The sequence below is a fragment of the Thermobia domestica genome, chromosome 10 (genome assembly GCF_964235325.1).
Source record: "Thermobia domestica chromosome 10, izTheDome1.hap1.1, whole genome shotgun sequence".
Taxonomy (NCBI): domain Eukaryota; kingdom Metazoa; phylum Arthropoda; class Insecta; order Zygentoma; family Lepismatidae; genus Thermobia; species Thermobia domestica.
In genome coordinates, this window is record NC_137463.1 from 174,613,804 (window position 1) to 174,633,054 (window position 19,251).

Consider the following 19,251-nt stretch of genomic DNA (forward strand, 5'->3'; position numbering starts at 1 on the left):
GATGCTATTGTGTGACACTTTTATTTTCACATATAAGGTCAATTGCTTTTCATTTAAATATTCATCTTCAAATTAAAACAGTTTTCATGTACATTTCCTTTCACAGAGAAAACTGAAAACTTTTAATGTATAGCTTCTAGATTTACTCTTTTACTTAGTCATTTCTTAAGGCAAATTCTTAAAATATTGTTTCGTCATGTAATTATTGGTTTTAAGTGTGTAAAGTAATCAGTGTCTCAACATAATCTACTATAATTTTAATATTGGTTGTACAAGAGCATGGTACAACATATGCAATATTTCTAATTCAACAACATTTCTCAATTGGACAAATTTATATGATTTTTTAAATCTTTAGTGAAGTATTTAACATAGTAATATCTTTCGATGTTTATTCCTAAATATTTTATATTTTATTCAGAAAATAAGACACCCTGAATTACTTTCACACTTACGTAATTTTAATGATTTGTTGGCAAGATGTAGATGAGCATATCAAATACCTATGTTCATCAGCATTTAGCATTAACATATTATTATTATTATTATTCCATAATCTTATTTTCTCAGCTCTAACTCAGCTTTTAACAATGTTTACCTCATGTCTTGCCAGCTACAGTAAGAGAACTATCTTCAGCGAAAGAGTGTACACGCGTATATGTCTATTTATTCCTAGGTTATATAAATCATTAATATACCATATTAAAAATACAACTGGTCTAGGATTCTCCCTTGTGGAATGCTATACTTTATACAACAAATGCTAAGTTTACTTCCAACGTTTTCAATTTGGACAACCTGTTTTCTGTCATTTAAATAGCTGCCAAACCAAGATAACGCTGTTTCTCGTACTCCACATTTCTTCAGTTTGTATGGCAGAATTTTGTGTAATATTGTGTAATTAAAGTATTTTTAGACCTAGCTAAAGCTTTTATAATTTTTTTTTTAACCAGAAAATTGTGTCAAAGGCTTTAGCTTGGTTTAAACATACTTTATTAACAATTATTCAGGTTTTTACTAATAAATCATAAATTCTGACATGTTTATATATTGCATTTGAAGTATTTCAATCACTTCGAAAACCATAATGATTCATTGAAAAAAAAAATATTCCACAACCAATTACACTCTTTTCGATATTGGAAAAACTATACTTTTGCTGGTATTCAATGGTATTATAAAAACTATACTTTCGATATTACTTCAATACAATGCTCGTTTACTTACTATATTTTTGAATCAAACTCAAAACTTACAACTTGAAATCTCATATGCTGTTATTTATTGAAATACATGAGAACACAATTATTATTATTATTTGTTCTATTAATTTTCTCGAGCTTTTTTCTCGTTATAGTTTCATAGTGTACTACTTAAAATAGACCTACTATACATATTAATGTATGTCATACCTTGTCTTGTTCTAACACTAGGAACTTTCAATAAAATATTCTGGACTAAGTAAGTGCTGGACAATTTATTATTTTCAAAGTTTTGCTCTAATGTCTGATAATTTAATATGCATCTGTTTTTCAATAACTTAAGTTTTAAAAATATTGCCTATTGTTCATAACTTAGGGATAAAATCATATCTAGTTTTAAAACAAAAGTATCTGATAAACTGCTTCTATAAATAATAATAATAATAATAATAATAATAATAATAATAATAATAATAATAATAATAATAATAATAATAATAATTTGAATTTATTGATAGTAAAGACCACAGCCGAGGCCAAAATGGTTATAATGTACAATAATATACAATGAAAGTTTACAAAGGAAATACAAATAAAACAAAATAAGTAAATTAAAAATACATCAAATCATCTCGACCAAATACAATATAAAAGATTAGCATATGAGCTTGATACAAGCTAAATTGTAAAGTAAAGTTACAACATAACCTCAGTTAAATAGCTATTGAATCGACCATGATGTATTATTGAGAAGTAAAATATAATGAAAATAATAAAACTGAACAAATCACAAAGAAAATATATAAGAATACACATAAATAGATATAACACGGTACATAAAACAAAGACAATAAGCATTCAATAGACAATATACCAAGCCATGATGAATTTGATATATTTACTAAGTAAAAGATTCTAAATATTGTTTTTTAAAAGAAAAATTCAGATCAAATAGATCAATTTTGAGAGATTTTTATTTATATTATCAACACTAATAAATAGTGGAGAACCAACCAATTTATTGTTACATAATATAGATCGGTAAACCCTAGAATTATACGGAGGAACTTTAATATACAAATATTCAATTAAATTCACTCTAGCATGTATTATATCATGAATAAATCTAATTTATCTTAGATTCTCCTAACTTCAAGAACTAATAAATCAAGCTTAGCAAGAATCTCCCTATTAGTCATCTCATGTAATTTGAATTTATATTTTAGCCAAGCCAGGAAAGAAATCTGGACTGACTCAAGAACTTGAGTGATACTAGTAAGGTTACGATTCCAAATTAAATTAGCAAATTCCAAATGGGATCGAACATAAGCGCAATATAAGATTTTACATGTTGCAATGTCTTTAAAATCTTTGGCAACCCATTTGATAAGTCCCAGATTCCTTCTAGCTTTAGATACGATAGTAGAAACAAGATGATCAAATAATAACTTGTAATCCATCATAACACCTAGGTCTTTGTTGACTGAAATAGCTTGAATTTTATGCTGATTTATTGAGTATGAATAATAGGATATATTCGTTTTCCTAAAGAACGATATCAGTTTTATTTTGCTCATGTTCAAGGGAAGTACATTTTGTATAGACCATTGATAAACTGAATTAATATCTGCTTGTAATCTAAGGTGATCCTGATTACTTACTATTTTGGAAAAGATCTTCAAATCATCCGCGTAGAGTAAAAAAAGGACACTTCAAATATTTACCAATGTCATTGACATATATATAAACAATAGTGAACCCAAATTGGATCCTTGAGGAACACCCGAAGAAATCTTATACACAGATGACTTGCAACCCATATATCTAACTACAAATTTACGATCAAGCAAGTAGGAAGTGAACCAAAGTATCAAAGATTTAGGAATTTCAAAAGAATCAAGTTTCTTAAGAAGAATATAATGAGATATTTTGTCAAAAGCTTTAGCAAAGTCAAAATAGATTTTATCGACTTGACCACGATTATGAACAACAGGAGAAACTAATGTCAAAAATTTATTCAAATTTAGTTCAGTTGATTTACCCTTCATAAAACCATACTGTTCAGAAATAATACAATGTTTGACGGAACTATAAAGATAATTGTAAATAAGTTGATCAAAAATTTTAGGTATTACGTCAAGAATAGAGATAGGTCTATAATCAGTTACGGACCTTCCATCAGTTTTCGAAACTGGAATTACAACAACAGTTTTCCATACATTTGGATAGCAATGAGATGCTAAACTCCAATGGATGTCAAAATTGGTGCATTTATTTCAGATATACCTTTAATTATAAAGATCGGAATTTGATCAAAACCTACATAAGCTTTAACATTTAAAGTTTTCATAGCATCAAGTACGTGTTTAGTAGAAAAATATATTTGATCACTACAAAATTGACTGGACATAAAAGTATCATTATCGTCATTCACATTAATTTCATCTTTATGATAAACAGCTACAAATTGCTTGGCCATAGCTTCAGATAATAATCGAGGATCAGAGAGAAATTCGTCGTCAACTAGTATTGCCTTATGCCTATCTTTAGCGTTTATTTTGTTATTCGTATACTTCCAAAATCTTTTAGGATTATTTTTTAAACTATTCTCAATTTTACTACAATATTTAGTTTTATCAATAGTAAGTTGCTTCTTAAAATCAGAACGATATTTAGAAAATACATTATAATCTTGAAGAGATTGGGTTCTTTTATACTTCTTACGAGCATTATTCTTTTTATTGAGCAAATAAATTAAATTACGAGAATACATCTCGGATTTTTGGAAATTGATTTGTTTACTAAAGGAACATTATTCCTAATTGCATTCAATATAATATCATTAATATTTTCAGCAACAATGTCAATATCTTGATTCAGCAAAATATTGGCCCAGGGAAGCCCTTAGACTTCTTTATATAAAGAAAGATAATCACCCTTTTGATATAACAAATAACTATCACTTGATATCTCCTGCATTAGAGATGATAATTTCAATAGGATCGTGATACTGATCAGGCGGAACCAGAGATGCTACAGAGTTACTAGATTGAACATATGTATTGTACAAAATTAAATCGAGACCAGACGTCCCAGAATCAACGTTCAAATTCATATCATCTAAGAAATTAAATAAAATTTTGGCCTTTATTTTGGAATAATTTATATCATTTGAAAAATTTCTATCAATCAAATTTAGATATATTAAAATCACCATAATCACTACTTCCTAGTTCAAAAAGTTCACTTTTGAGATAATAATAATAATAATAATAATAATAATAATAATAATAATAATAATAATAATAATAATAATAATAATAATAATAATAATAATAATAATAATAAAGTGAGTTTCGTATTATTGTTTGAAACTACGGTAGACTTCCAATCTATGAGAATACTCATAAACTTGAAGTAGTACATCTATAACTACTTTCGCAATAGATTAATAAAATCAAAGATAAAACCTGTTCCTTGCAGGTTAAATCCATATTAAAAAGCCGTTACTCGCTCTGTCTTACTGTTTTGTTCTATGGCTATAAAGTTTGAAACCAAAAATCGTTAATTTTAACCACTTCCGCATTCAAGAGGTGGTTAAGGGAGGAAGCATAACCTGCTCTTAAGAAGTTGAATATATTGCCAGAAACTGCATCTCCATATCTCTTACTGTTTTCACTCTACAAAAATCAGTATTGAAACAGGGAGTAGTAGTAAATTTCAACCATTTCCGGTTTTGGTGGAGTATAGCGGGTTGTGACAATATGCTCTCTTAAGACACTAAATCTATTGCAGGAAACCGCTAGCCGCTATTACCATTTTTTCATCTATGGCGACGAGTGTTGAAACTAGGAATGGCTATCTTGAACCAGTTCCGGTTTGAATAAAGGTTTAATGAAAAGATAAAACTTATTCTTGGCACAATGAATCCATTGCAGAACTCACATCTCAATATCTCTTATAATATTTGTTATGTGGAAACCAGTATTGAAACCGGACGAAGTAGTAAATTTAATCTCTTCCGATGTTGGTGGAATGTTGCGGGTATTGATGATATGCTCTCTTGAGACACTGGATCTATTGCAGAAAAACAGTTGCTCCTAATACCATTTTTGATCTATGGTGATTGGTGTTGAAACCAGGAATGGCTAATTTGAACCACTTTTGGTTTGAATAGAGGCTTGATAAAGAAGACAGACCTTATTCTTGCGACAATGAATCGACTGCAGAAAACTTCATCTCGATATCTCTTATCGTTTTTGCTAGATAGAAATCAGCATTGAAACCGAAATATTTACTCTGAACCATTTCTGGTTTTTCGTATAGTGTTCGAAATAGTGAAAATAGGTTCCCTTGACACGCTGAACAGTTTGAAAAAAAAAAAAAAACTCGCTATCTAATACCTTTTCTGTTCTATGGTGATAAATTTTGAAACCAGAAATGGTTAATTTGAACCACTTTTGGTTTGCATAGAGGATTAATGGAGGATATGGAACTTATTTTTGGGACGGTGAACGAACTCCGCATCTCGACATCTTGTACCGGTTTGCTCTATGAAAATCAGTATTGAAATCGGTAGTGTTAGTTAATTTAAGCCACTTTCGATTTCGACAGTGTTGTTGGTTGTGACTCTCTTTTATTTAGACAATGAATCGATTGTAGAAAACAGCTTGTCGCTATCCATTACCATTTTTGTTCTATCGCAATAAGCGTTGGAACTGGAAATGGTTAATTTCAACCACTTTCGCTTTGAATAGAGTGTTAACGGAGAAGATGGAATCTTGGGGCATTCAATCGATTGAAAAAAAAAAAAAAAAACTATCTTTTTTACTTTTTTCTCTGGACAGACAGAGCCGTTCTATAAGACTTCCGACACTTACCATTGCATAGTTTGGAAGTCTAATAAGATGAATGATAGAAACTGTTTCTCGAACGCTGAATCCACGTCGTAAGTCTTTACTTTCAATACCATTACTCGTGGAAATCAGCATTGAGACCGGAAGTAGTAGTACATTTCAACTACTTCTGGTTTGGGTCGAGTGCTGCGAGTTTTGATGGTATACACTCTTTTGAGTCTCCGAATCAGTTGCAAAAACCCACTTGACGCCATCTATTATCATTTCTATTCTATGGGGATAAATGGTAAAACCAGAAATAGTAGCACTTTCGGATTCAATAGAAAGGAGGAGATAGAACCTACAATTGGAAAGACGAATCGATTGCAAAAACCTCCACTTCGATATTTCTTACCGTTTTACTCTACGGAATTAGTAATTAAACAAGAAGTAATAGTAATTTCAACCACTCCCGGTTTTGGTAAAGTATTGTAGGATTTTACGATACGCTGTCTTGAAACACTGAATCTATTGCAGGAAACCGCTTGTTGTTATCTATTATTATTTTTTTATCTTACAGTGATAAATGCTGAAACCGGAAATGGTTAATTTGAAACACCTACGGTTTGAATAGAGGGTTAAGGCAGGAGATGAAATTTATTCTTGGGATGCTGAATCAATTGAAGAAAACTGAATCTCAACATCTCTTTATCATTTTTGCTCTACCAATATCAATATTGAAACCGTAAGTAGCAGAAAATTTCAACCACTTCTGGGTATAGTAAAGTGTTGCAAGTTTTGACGATCTGCTTTCTTGAGACATTGAATCGATTGGAGAAAACTGCTTGTCGCTATTTATTACTATTTTTGTTCTCGATGTGTTCAAACCGGAAATAATTAATTTGAACAACTTCCGGTTTGAACAGAGGGTTAACAGAGGAGACGAAACCTATTCTTGGAATGCTGAATCAATTGCAAAACAATGCATGTCGATATATCTTATCGTTTTTGCTGTGGAGAAATGAGTATTGAAGCCGGAAATGGCTAACTTAAATCACATCAACTTCGAATAGAATGTTAACGGAGGAGATGAAACCTATATGTGGAACGCTCAATCAACTGTAAAAATAGCATCTCGGTTTTTTTTCCTCTATGAAAACCAATATTGAAACCGGACGTAATAAATTTTAACCCCTTCCAGTTTTGATAGGTTGTTATGGGTTTAGACGACAATCTCTCTTGAGACACTAAATCAATTGTAAAAAAAACCTCTTGTTGCTATGTATTGCCATTTTTGTTCTATGGCGATAACTGAAACTGGAAATGGCTAATCTGAACCACTTCCGCTTTGAATAGAGGATTAACGGAAAAGACAGTACATATTTTTTGACACTGAATCATTTGCAAAATAAACTGTATTTCGATATTTCCTACAGTTTTTGCTCTGTGGAAATCAGTATTGAATACTTGCACCACTTCCGGTTTTGGTAGTGTTCAGGATAGTCATGGTACGTTGCATTGAGACGATTAATTATTTGCAAAAAACTGCTTCTCGCAATGTTACCGTTTCATTCTATAGCGATAAACGTTGAAACCGAAAATGACTAATTTGAACCATTTCCAGGGTTGAACAGAGAGTGAACGGAGAAGATGGAATCTACTCTTGGGACGCTGAATCGTTTACGAAAAACATACTATCTCTTTCCATTTTTGCTCTGATACCTGTCGACAGATGGACGGAGGGACGGACAAAGACGTTCTGTACGACTTCCGGCACTTATACATAACATAATTTGGAAGTATAATAATAATAATAATAATAATAATAATAATAATAATAATAATAATAATAATAATAATAAAATGAAAAAGAAAGTTGTTTTATAGTTTCAACGAATAAAGCACATTTGAATATTTAGTTGGGGGCGCGGTGGCTCAGTGGTAGAGCGTTCACCTCCCGTGCTTGGGGTCCCTGGTTCGATCCCAGCTCGCGCCGTGTAAACTTTGTGATGAACAAACACCATGCTCGTAGGTTTTCTCGAGGTTCTCCCGTTTCCTCCCACTTTCTTCACTCCACCATTTCATTCATTTCTCATCATCACCGTCTCCTTTAGCCTAACCGGCATAAGCGTGGGACATAAAACTGAAAAAACTGAATATTTAGTTCTGACAGTTTATACGAACATTCTGCATGCTTGTATGTCCTGAAATAATAATACATTTCTGGATATTAAAACTGGATCACACAGAAAGAGGCATCGAATTGAAAACCAACATTTTCAGAATATGTACAGAATTGAAGGACAGTAAAACGATTAAAAGTGTGGCTCTACGATGCAATACGTGGAACGGCCACGCAACAGGACGCAGGCAGGCCATTATGCTACAATTCAGTAGTGGCCGAATGTTAGCGTGACGTGATGCCTCATCGGCAAATGTAGCAGCAATTTCTGAAGATTTCCGACTTTGGCCTATCGTTACTGGCCCTTCCGTGACATTGGTGTCCGTTTTGAACGGAATGCAGTTACAGTGATGAAATCGATGGTTTCACGTAGACATTACAAAACGACGTCCACGATCTCAACGATCACGTCATACTATGGACTGAAAGGATATATATTACGCATAACTAAGATGGATCGGACACCAAATCCCTAAAACTGGTGCTTCAATTTGGGATTGCGAAGTTGTGACTGGTATTCCGACGAAGACTTCTGCTTCGTTTAACGGAGAGGGATATATTTGCGATGCTCTCACTTCTCGGGCTTTCTTTGATTAAAAAATAAAAGCTTGTGCCGCGAATGTTGTGTATGGAGGCGAATGTTGAACATGGAGAATTAAATGACACATATTTTTCTTGGAAGATTCCAGTTTCTGCTTGAAGATTATGATGGCCGCGAGCGACATCTGCCTTCTGAATTGCCACACCGGTATGGCACAAAGCTTTTTGTATGGAGTGCCATTGTATTCCATGCCCACTTGCGTCTACTGACGAGTCCTTAACTACTAAACAATACATTAATGGGGGTGTTGAACCCAATTGTGATCCGGAGATCCTGCTTGCAGTTACTTCCAAAAGGATAACATGCGACTACATCTCTCACATAACATCCTACATTTTCTGGATGGATATGATGTTCCACTGCTTCCTTGGTCATCACGTTTACATGATTTCTCACCGACTAAACATGTCTGATCCATAACTACAAAATGTTTCGCACCAGAGATCTCTCTGTTAAGGTTGAAGTGCTTTGGTAATGTTTTGTAGATACATGGCTGCCATATCCTACAACATCCAAGATTTCATCCTCTATATGCCTCGTCCTGGCAGCTGTTCTGACAACTCCTACGGTGGAATCACGCGCTACTGACTCTTAGAGTTTCTGCTAGACTGCAGCGGGACATCATACATCGTATAGAGGAGCAAATATAATTATCTCACAATTGTATCTTAAGTTATTTGTCTGCTACATTCGGAATTGATGCCTCTTCCCTATCTTTGTGTTGCATGTTTAACACCCAGCAATGTACTTCCCTACTAAGCACTAGTGATAGTTCTGTCATTATAGCATGTATTATCATTGAAGACATTACATATGTATTATTGTGAATGAAATATTAGAGATATCACGTCAACGATATATATATACATATATATATATACAAGTAGAGGCTGCACTGTTTACTTTGAATGTTCTTGTAACCTTTAATATAATACGTAAAAAAAAAAAAAACTCTGAAATTTTGTACGATGCAAATATCGACAAGACACCTTTTTAAAGTATATTTTACTTTCTACATCTTTCGTATTCCTCTCCCCCAAACTTTTCGGATCTCCACCCTATTAAGCACCCATAAGAAGCTATGGAACGGTCAATCTTTCAAAAACAACCCCCTCGTTTATCTCAGTATTCAGGACAGCATTATGCATAGCTTGTTTGGACATACTAGCAGACAACTACCGACATCTTAAGTAGTTCCCTGCTATCTTTAACGACTACTGAATAGAATTTAGTTGTCGTAATTCACTAATCGGTCTAGGTGTATATGTAACTGCACACATTGAAAACGGTACATTCAAAGCACTTTCGCTAAATGTTTCATCGAATATCCTCTATAGGAACTAAAGGGAAAAGAAAATTATAGAACCAAGTTGTCATGAGTCTAGGTGAGTGTCGCTGATCCTTTTACTTTCTTTCCACTCTACCTGATGTAGCGTTTACCGAAAATACTCACAATTGTACCTTTAAAAAGGGGATAAATGTTTCCAATATTTCCTCGTAAGTAGTTCGTTTTTGATTCCTGTCTCAAAATTTTTTTGTTCCAATTTTACGTCATGTATATATAGGTTGATTAAAAAGTCTAAATGCACTCTTGTAAGTTGAAAATAATTGCAGGGATTGGATGAAATCTCATTTATGGCAATTGAGGGTCTAACAACCATCTTGAATCCAACTAGAACTTTAAAATAGCAATGGAATCATATGATGTCGTTTCAGGCTGCAAAGTCACCAAAACATGAATCCAACATCGGTTTTTACCTAACTTTATTGCTATAAGAATAAATCATATTTCAATATGAGAGATCAGCGGTTACAATATGTGCTCAACGTGGTATCAAGCTCACTCAATACATACTGCAAGGCGCTTTTACGTTCTCGTGCACCCTACTGAGCACATCAGAATCCTCGCTGGTGCAGGCGTGTGTTATGCTCTGCAGTTCACAGATGCTGTTAATTGATTTGGTACACGATGGTTTTTAAGAGTCCCCAAAAGTGAAAGTCCAGCAGCGTGAAGTGCGAATATCACGATTGCAACTCCACTGACTCACGTATGTGGTCCAGAGAGAGGGAAATGATCCAATCATCTTCGGACCTACGGCTCATATTGCTGAGCCGCACTGTGCTAAAATATGTTGCGAACATGCTCTTGAGATTCAGAAGTAATGGAAATACTTTTTCGTATAACAGGTTCCCATATCACTCACTATTCAATGTGCTTTCAATGAATATGGAACTTACAATGCATGTACTCCGTATTCCATGCCAGAGCATCAGTTTCTATTCATTTATACGAATACGAATAAGTTCAGTGTGAGTCCTCATCTGATCAATACCGATGATTCTGTGCTTTTCTAGCTATTCAGAAATAAAAGTACCTCGTCACTGAAGAACACCTCATGTGGAGACCGTATTCATGTGGAAACTTTAATAACCTCGCATAGTTCCACGACCTACTGACAGAACTCTAAACGTCTGTCGAAGTGGCCCTGCGTTAGGTGATGCTATAACTGTAGCTTGCACTGCATGATCTGTATGACTGAACTTTGACTCGCGGCACATGAACGATCGTTTAAACGATATGTCGTGTTTTAAAACGGAAATATTTTTATTACAAGTGCGACAGCAAAAGCAATTTTTGATTTCATTAGAAAAGCAAACACCTACAAGAAGAAATATTTGGATTCAGAAATTTCAGGAAGCACATTTTTTTCAAGAGAAAATGTGAAAAGACCTCACAAACAATAAATTGAAAAATCAATATGTTATTGAAAGAAAATTTCTAATCGGAGCAGTTAAAAGAATTACCTCATTGAAATAAACTTTAATTCGTTTTGAAAGTATGGCACCACTGAATAAGGTAAGTCAAGAAACGCCCTTAACTCAGTCAAAGAAAAGACATTCAAAGTCACAAGTTTTGAAAAATGAATTGCATTATTGACTAACGTGCTACCTCATTAGGTAGGCGCAGCTTATTAAAGAAAGCAGACAATCACATTATGGCATAAGAATTAAACAGAAACCGATCACCTTCCCAAACATTAGTGAGTTATTGACAAACGATAAGTATCAACTGTGAAACTCAGTTACATCATGGAAGCATTACTGTGAGAATACCATTTCCTCTTAGTTTGTTCCAAATTAATACATGTATTACCAACATTTCTGATTAATTGTAATCCTGTTCAGAGAAAAACAAGAGAAAAGAAAGGTTTAAAGGCAGAGGTGGAAAGAAGTGATGAGTGAAGAAAGAATTTAAAACGTCAGCAAAATGCTGCAACGTATCTTCTTCACTTCGTTCATAGCAACTGACGTAAAGAGTGGCATGTTATCTTTATCCTAGTTGAAATAAACGTTTATTACACTCCTTAAACAACAATTGTATGAAAACACAACGTCCTATAGAACAAAGAGGATTCCCAAATTAAACTAAAAGTTGAAAGCCATTAAAAATTACACGTATATCCCCAACAAATGTACTCTCCAAAACTTTTGACTCCCGCTACGTCCTTTGGCTTCAGAAACTAGTTCGAACCAAGGAGAACGCGAACCCTCTTTCTCGAATACTCTTGTTCACGATCGTAACCAACATTTTGAGGTCCTAAAATATAACGTCCTGCGCTGTAAGGTCTGATCGACTATGTAATTCCTTCCCAAAATTTCGATCAATAAGTGTATTCCACATCAAGTTCGATTACCTCAAGAAGTACAGTCAAAAGCCAACTTTAAGTTAGGTCCAGAGGGATCCTTTATTATCAGTACATTCTCGTTCTTAAATCCTAGGAAATTAGCTTGAGGTTAAGTTATGAGGATACATAGAGGACTTCCATAAAAAAGATAAGAAGATAATCTTAAGAGGTTAGATAATAAAGTATGATCTAAGATGACACACAGCTCCAAGACCCGTTACCCTGAGCAGATGTACGTGTTTAGGCAATAGATGATTTCAACCAGTGTGAGGTCGTATATTCTTACCAAAAAATGATATGTATTTTGACTCCTAAGAGGTAGAACATGTACCTCTCCCAGGGATGTAGGACACGTACCACAGGCCAAGCCACCCCTCTCAAATTTCATAGAAGTGTTTTTAGGAAAACTTGCACCCATAATTTTTTTGACAAAGGTGCTTTCGTTATACGTCTCTCCGTAGTACGGTCTGCTGGCGAAGATTGGTACCATCTTCTGTAAAGAATTTTGGTTTAATTCCTTGAGCCTAATAGAAACCTAAGCTCGCCGTTATGTGCAAATGCTTCACAAGCTTCGTCTTACATTCTGGGATAAACGCCCTGGGAAGAAAATTATCATTCAACAAGAGAATGCATGCCATACACTGTTCAATTCACCCAGCGATGAACTTGGGAAAATAAAGTAAGAAATTCTGCCTTCAAATTACAACCTTTATCCTGTACATTCCGATTATCATATCAGGGCTCATAGTGGTCTGGTCTCTTGTAAATAGTTGAAAAGTGACCAAAAGCACACGAAAAAGTGACCAAAAAGTGACCAAAATCTCATCATGCCTCTTTTTTCCTTCGTCAATTTCTCCATCACCTCTCTCTTTGTTTTTTTTTTCATCTTTTCTTCTTTACTTCTTTTTGAGCTTCCTCCTTTCTTACAAGGGACATCACCCAATTGTCCGGCTCCGATTTCAATGAAATTTTTATTGCTGATAGAGGACATGTATTCATTACTTGTGATGACAGAAATTTTTGCCATGGTGCAAGTTTTCTATTTTTTAATAATTTTTAAAGGTTGTGATGTGGTTAATAGAGATTACTGCAGATGTTCCTTACTACCCTTTGTAAACGGAGTGTTAATGAAAGAACAACCATGTAGATACGTATAGGGTCTAGGGGAAAGTCGTATGGTACGTATAGCCTTGACGGCAGCCATCTTGAAATCCGCCATTTTGAATTAAGGTCAAGTTTTTAAAATAGGAATAGGGTAATATGATACATAATTTCGGACTAGAATTTAATCAGAAAGACAATGGTGAAGTTAGTTTTAAGATGCGCGCATTTGGTGAAAAGTTACAGGCATATCAATTGTTTAGACTTACTATGTGCGTAAGTCCCTTGCCTCTGCTTCTAATCCGTGTATTAATGATAATAAGTGGATAAAAGTTTCGGTAATACATATTATGCCTAGAGGGAAGTGATACGATAAGAGTATCATTGACGGCAGCCATTTTGAAATCCACCATTTTGAATTAAAGTGAAGTTTTGAAAACTGAAAACCATAGCATGTGGCACCAAATTTTAATAGTAAATTTTCCCCAAAAGCCAATGGTATGCTTATTTTTGTTCTATAGTTAATCAATATCAATTTAAGACTCTTCTAATGTGCGCGAAACATCCATTATTCGATCTTTCAAATTGGCAACACTCCTAATTTTCATCGCATGTTTTAAGGTTCCAACTGGCACTTTGCAATTGTTTCCATGGCTCATGTTTTCTAAATTTATTACATTTTTTTAAGAGTTGCGATTTGTCAGTTCATAAATAGTGTTGGGATAAACATCCAGCAATCTTTCTGAAGTTTGAAGACTTGCCATGTAATTATTAATTTCATAGGCAGTGTAATTATTTATTTTAACCCAGAGTACATGAGGTAGTTATGGACCTATGTGATATAAAGAAATACAAATGAAACTATAAGAAATTAGTGTAAGATTGCTGGATGCTTATCCCAACACTATTATGAACTGACAAATCGCAACTCTTAAAAAAATGTAATAAATTTAGAAAACATGAGCCATAGAAACAATTGCAAAGTGTCAGTTGGAATCTTAAAACATGCGATGAAAATTAGGAGTGTTGCCAATTTGAAAGATCGAATAATGGACGTTTCGTGCATATTAGAAGAGTCATAAATTCATATTGATTAATTATAGAACAAAAATAAGCATACTTGCCTTTTGGGGAAAAATTACTATTAAAATGTGGTGCCACATGCTATGGTTTTCAGTTTTCAAAACTTCACTTTAATTCAAAATGGTGGATTTCAAAATGGCTGCCGTTGATGATACCCTTATCGTATCACTTCCCTCTAGGCATAATATGTATTACCGAAACCTTTATCCACTTATTATCATTAATACGCGGGTTAGAAGCGGAGCTAAGGGACTTACGCACATAGTAAGTATAAACAATTAATATGCCTGTAACTTTTCACCAAATGCGCGCATCTTAAAACTAACTTCACCATTGTCTTCCTGATTAAATTCTAGCTCGAAATTATGTATCATATTACCCTATTCCCATTTTAAAAACTTGACCTTAATTCAAAATGGCGGATTTCAAGATGGCTGCCGTCAAGGCCATACGTACCATACGACTTTCCCCTGGACCCTATATGTATCTACATGGTTGTACTTTCATTAACACTCCGTTTACAAAGGGTAGTAAGGGACATCTGCAGTAATCTCTATTAACCACATCACAACTTTTAAAAATTATTAAAAAATAGAAAACATGCACCATGGCAAAAATTTCTGTCATCACAAGTAATGAATACATGTCCTCTATCAGCAACAAAAATTTCATTGAAATCGGAGCCGGACAATTGGGTGATGTCCCTTGTTAGGTTTTTTAAGTATGCTTTGTAGTTACGGTAAGTCTGCTTAGCAGATGTAAGAAGTTTCTGAGTAAGTGGAACCAGTTCTGGCCTATTTCCGAATTTCTTCATCCCAGACATTATATTTAACTTAGCATTGAGAGTTCTCAAAGCCATGAAATATTCAAATTCATCACCTACTCTTAAGAACATACAAGAAGCATAACACAAGACGAACACACAAACACACACACACACACAACGTTGAGCGGAGCGTTAACTATTACGAGAGAAAACTAAAAGACTATTATGATAGAAGGAAGAGTAGACACAGAAGGGTTCTCAACCCCACCTTGAGACCTTAAGTATCCATCACTTATCCACTGTGTTTAAGAAAGAATAAAAGATGAAGTGAGAATAAAGCTGACTGTTTCGCATGTGACAGCAAGTACTCAAGGTTTCAGAAGAGTAATAAATAACAAATTTCTGCCTTTTTCCATTTATTTTCATAATATTTTTCTTAGAAAACTACCAATGCAAAACATAAATCACACGAAAAAGTCACTTTATTTCCCAAAAAAGTAACTTTTAGTGACAAATTTGAAAAAAAGTAACTTTTAGTGACCAACTTGAAAAAAAGTAACTTTCAGTTAAAAAAGTGACTCGCTATGAGCCCTGTCATATGTATGGTCTTGTAAAGGACTAGTTACGAGATCTACGCCATCAAGTGATACAGAGCACACAAAAATCCGTGAGTGAGTCAGTATCTGTGAGCAATTGAACGGAGTTCTACCCCAAGGATCAGAGAGTGGGAAAAATGAGTGTAATAAAACTGTGATTTTTTCTGCGATGGACAAACATATAGCACATGGGATTTCTCGGGGTTCTTTTGCTTCCTTGCACTTTTTTCGTTCATTATTATCAACACTGTCTCCCTTAGCCTTGGAGCATAATCATGGAAAAAAGAAAGATGATTTTATTTAGAATAATACTCAGCAGATGCGATGTAGAACGTTTCTTAATAAATTAAAAATTAGTTGAAGAAAAATTGTTACTACTTTCACTATGACACTTTCATAGTGTAATGTGCTCAGCCATGTGACGCCTGCTATCCACGTGCTACATGTCATCAAAAGCAGACTACACTTCATTTCTTGTCACATGTTACCCAAGAAAGAAGACGCCACATACACTAGCGTCAGTGCCGAAGATTCAACGAGGGACCCGAAGATCGCCCTTAAAAGGAGGAACAGCAAGCGCATCAATGTCAGTCTGCTCTGGGATTGAATCAAACCCAACTTCTACTCTGGTCGGCTGCACTAGGCCGTGGAGTATTTCTAACCTAAAATATTGCTCTGGTCGACTGGCTGGGCCGTGGAGTAATCCTATACAAAACCTTTACTCTGGTAGGCTGCACTGGGCCGTGGAGTATTCCAGCACAAAACCCTTTGCTCTGATGGGCTACACTGGCCGTGGAGCGAGCTAATAAATCTGAACCATACATATAGAGAAGAAAGAAATCAGAAACTAGCTGCGTCTCCAGACGCTTTTATTAACAACTCTGTCTTGAACTTAAACATTTTAGTATATCTATATTATAGTGTTTGTAATAAAAGGTGGTGGATAAAACTATAAAAAATTCGTATATTAACTTCTCTACCACCCCAGTATCACGAAACATTGTACTATTAACTTGTTGACATTTAATTTTTATTTTTTATCCTTTTGAGTATATATTATTTGCCTCATTCTACAATTCGTACATCATAACTTCACAGTCTAATTCATTATTATTTCTTTTCTTTCTTTCCTTATCCATTTTGGCTCCAGTCACTTTTTTAAAGCACTTCTTTTATTCTTACAATCTTTTACATCTTTTGAATCTACAGTATTATCCCTGCTAATGTTTGTTGACATTGCACTCTTTTGTTTTCAATCTCATGTCATCTTTATGTTGTTTTATTCTTTAATTTCTTCCCATCGCTACTATGCACTTTATATCGCACTCCGTACAATGGCCCCTCCACTTGGTCCTGTTCTTATCGTACTTCACTTTCTTTTTTCTTTTCTATTATCAGGTTCCTTACTCCTTTTCTGTACGTTCATCCTCCTTTTTTTCACGTGTTTATAGCTCATCCCTAATGATTAATATCTTATATGATCTTTTCTATTTCTTCTTCTATCTACTTTCAATTTCTTCTTACTTCATATTATTTATTTTCATTTTCCTCTTCTTTCATTTTCTCTATCTTAGGAGAATGTTGCACTACCAAATGTCATTTTTTTTTCCATGGCCATCCATGTCAGTATTGCCAGTATTGCTTGACTTCGGTATCCTCACAGCAACAGACTAGACGCAAGTATGTGAATCATAGAATATTATTAGTAAATTAGAACATTAATATGAAGGAAAAATATCACTCTAATGACTAAGAATTTCCTCGTCAAATTCTCAACTCGGAACTCAAACAGTAACACCATCAGAGACTCAGAAATAGAATGCCAAAATAACTTCTTCCCTTGTAATAAAGGGAATCACCAAGAAGCAAACTTATTTACGACCATAACACACATAATCGAGAGATAAGGAAATGTACATACATACTATTATAAACACAGGAATCTTGATAGAAAACAAATATTTTACCACAAAACACTATATACATAAAATGTGATTTAAAAGAAAGTATTTCAATAAGCATTTCTTCCAATATGTACGGAAAGAAACAGGAAAAATAAAATAAATTTAAAAAAAAGATTAAAAGATTACATAAAGAACAATATCTGAGACATGCTCAGTTAGACGTCAAATAAGACATGATTCTTTCCGCTTGTGTTATGTGATAATGTTTTCACTATTTTCTGTGAATAAATTCTATGCATTGTCTTTCAAAAATTTGAAAACATTTATATTTTTCGAGTAAAAAACAATAAACATGGCCATAGTTATCAAAGGTCGTTGTAAATTATTGTCATCGTAGGGTGTTTATCAGCAAAATATTCGTATTACGAGCACATTTCATAGAATTTTGTACACTGTTTGAAGTTGATCGTTGGAACGCCTGCTGCTATTCTGTTGTTCATAAAACAAAATGGGGTATGATACAAAAATTCGAAGACTCGAATAAAGTTTCGGATTTACTTTAGTCTCGACGGAAACGCTGAGTTCCATGTTGTAGTATTCTTGAACTGAATATCAAACAAGTAGCATCAAATTCCTTCACTTGTGATTATCTTCTTTTAAATAGATTACAACTGTCAACGTTCTCAGACAACTCGCCTAATATCACTTCCTCATTTTGTTCAGAGGTTAAATGATGATGTGGCTTACACATGCAGAGCAACTTAAGACTTTCAGTCACAAGGTGAAATCAACCCATGAGTAGCTACAGCACAATGTGTCTGACTTCTTATCCACTGATGATCGGCCCTCTAGCAGTCCTAGCCTTAATCCCCTGGATTACGAACTGTGAGCAGTGCTTGAGGGTGCTGCCTGCAAGAGTAGTCACCCCACAGTTAACAGTTTGAAGCGCTCCTTACTGGCTGCAGTGACGATATTTCCTCTGCGGATGGTACGTGCAACTACGAGCCTGTGTCTGTGTTACCAGCAAACATTTTGAAATATGATTGGTGCAAACTGTTGCCAGACTATATATGCCTCACATCCTTTATGCATATTAGATTATCTTTTACTATATATATGTAACTAGTTCCTCTGTTTTCTATCTGATGAAACTTTCAGCGAAAGTAATAAAACTTGGTTGGTTTAATGTTCCTTTAAGGAGTTTCCACGGCCAATCGAACCCTTGTCTCCCGCGAAGAAAGTACGTAAACTATCCACATGCCCATGATGTGACTCTGAGATCAAATTTGAAGTTT

At 34.3% G+C, this 19,251-nt stretch overlaps 1 protein-coding gene across 4 annotated transcripts in view; it reads right to left on the reverse strand.

Annotated features, from left to right (window-relative positions):
* Positions 1 to 19,251, reverse strand: part of MICU1 (Mitochondrial calcium uptake 1) — a 416,685-nt gene that overhangs the window by 256,992 nt on the left and 140,442 nt on the right. The gene's annotated exons all lie outside the window — the stretch shown is intronic.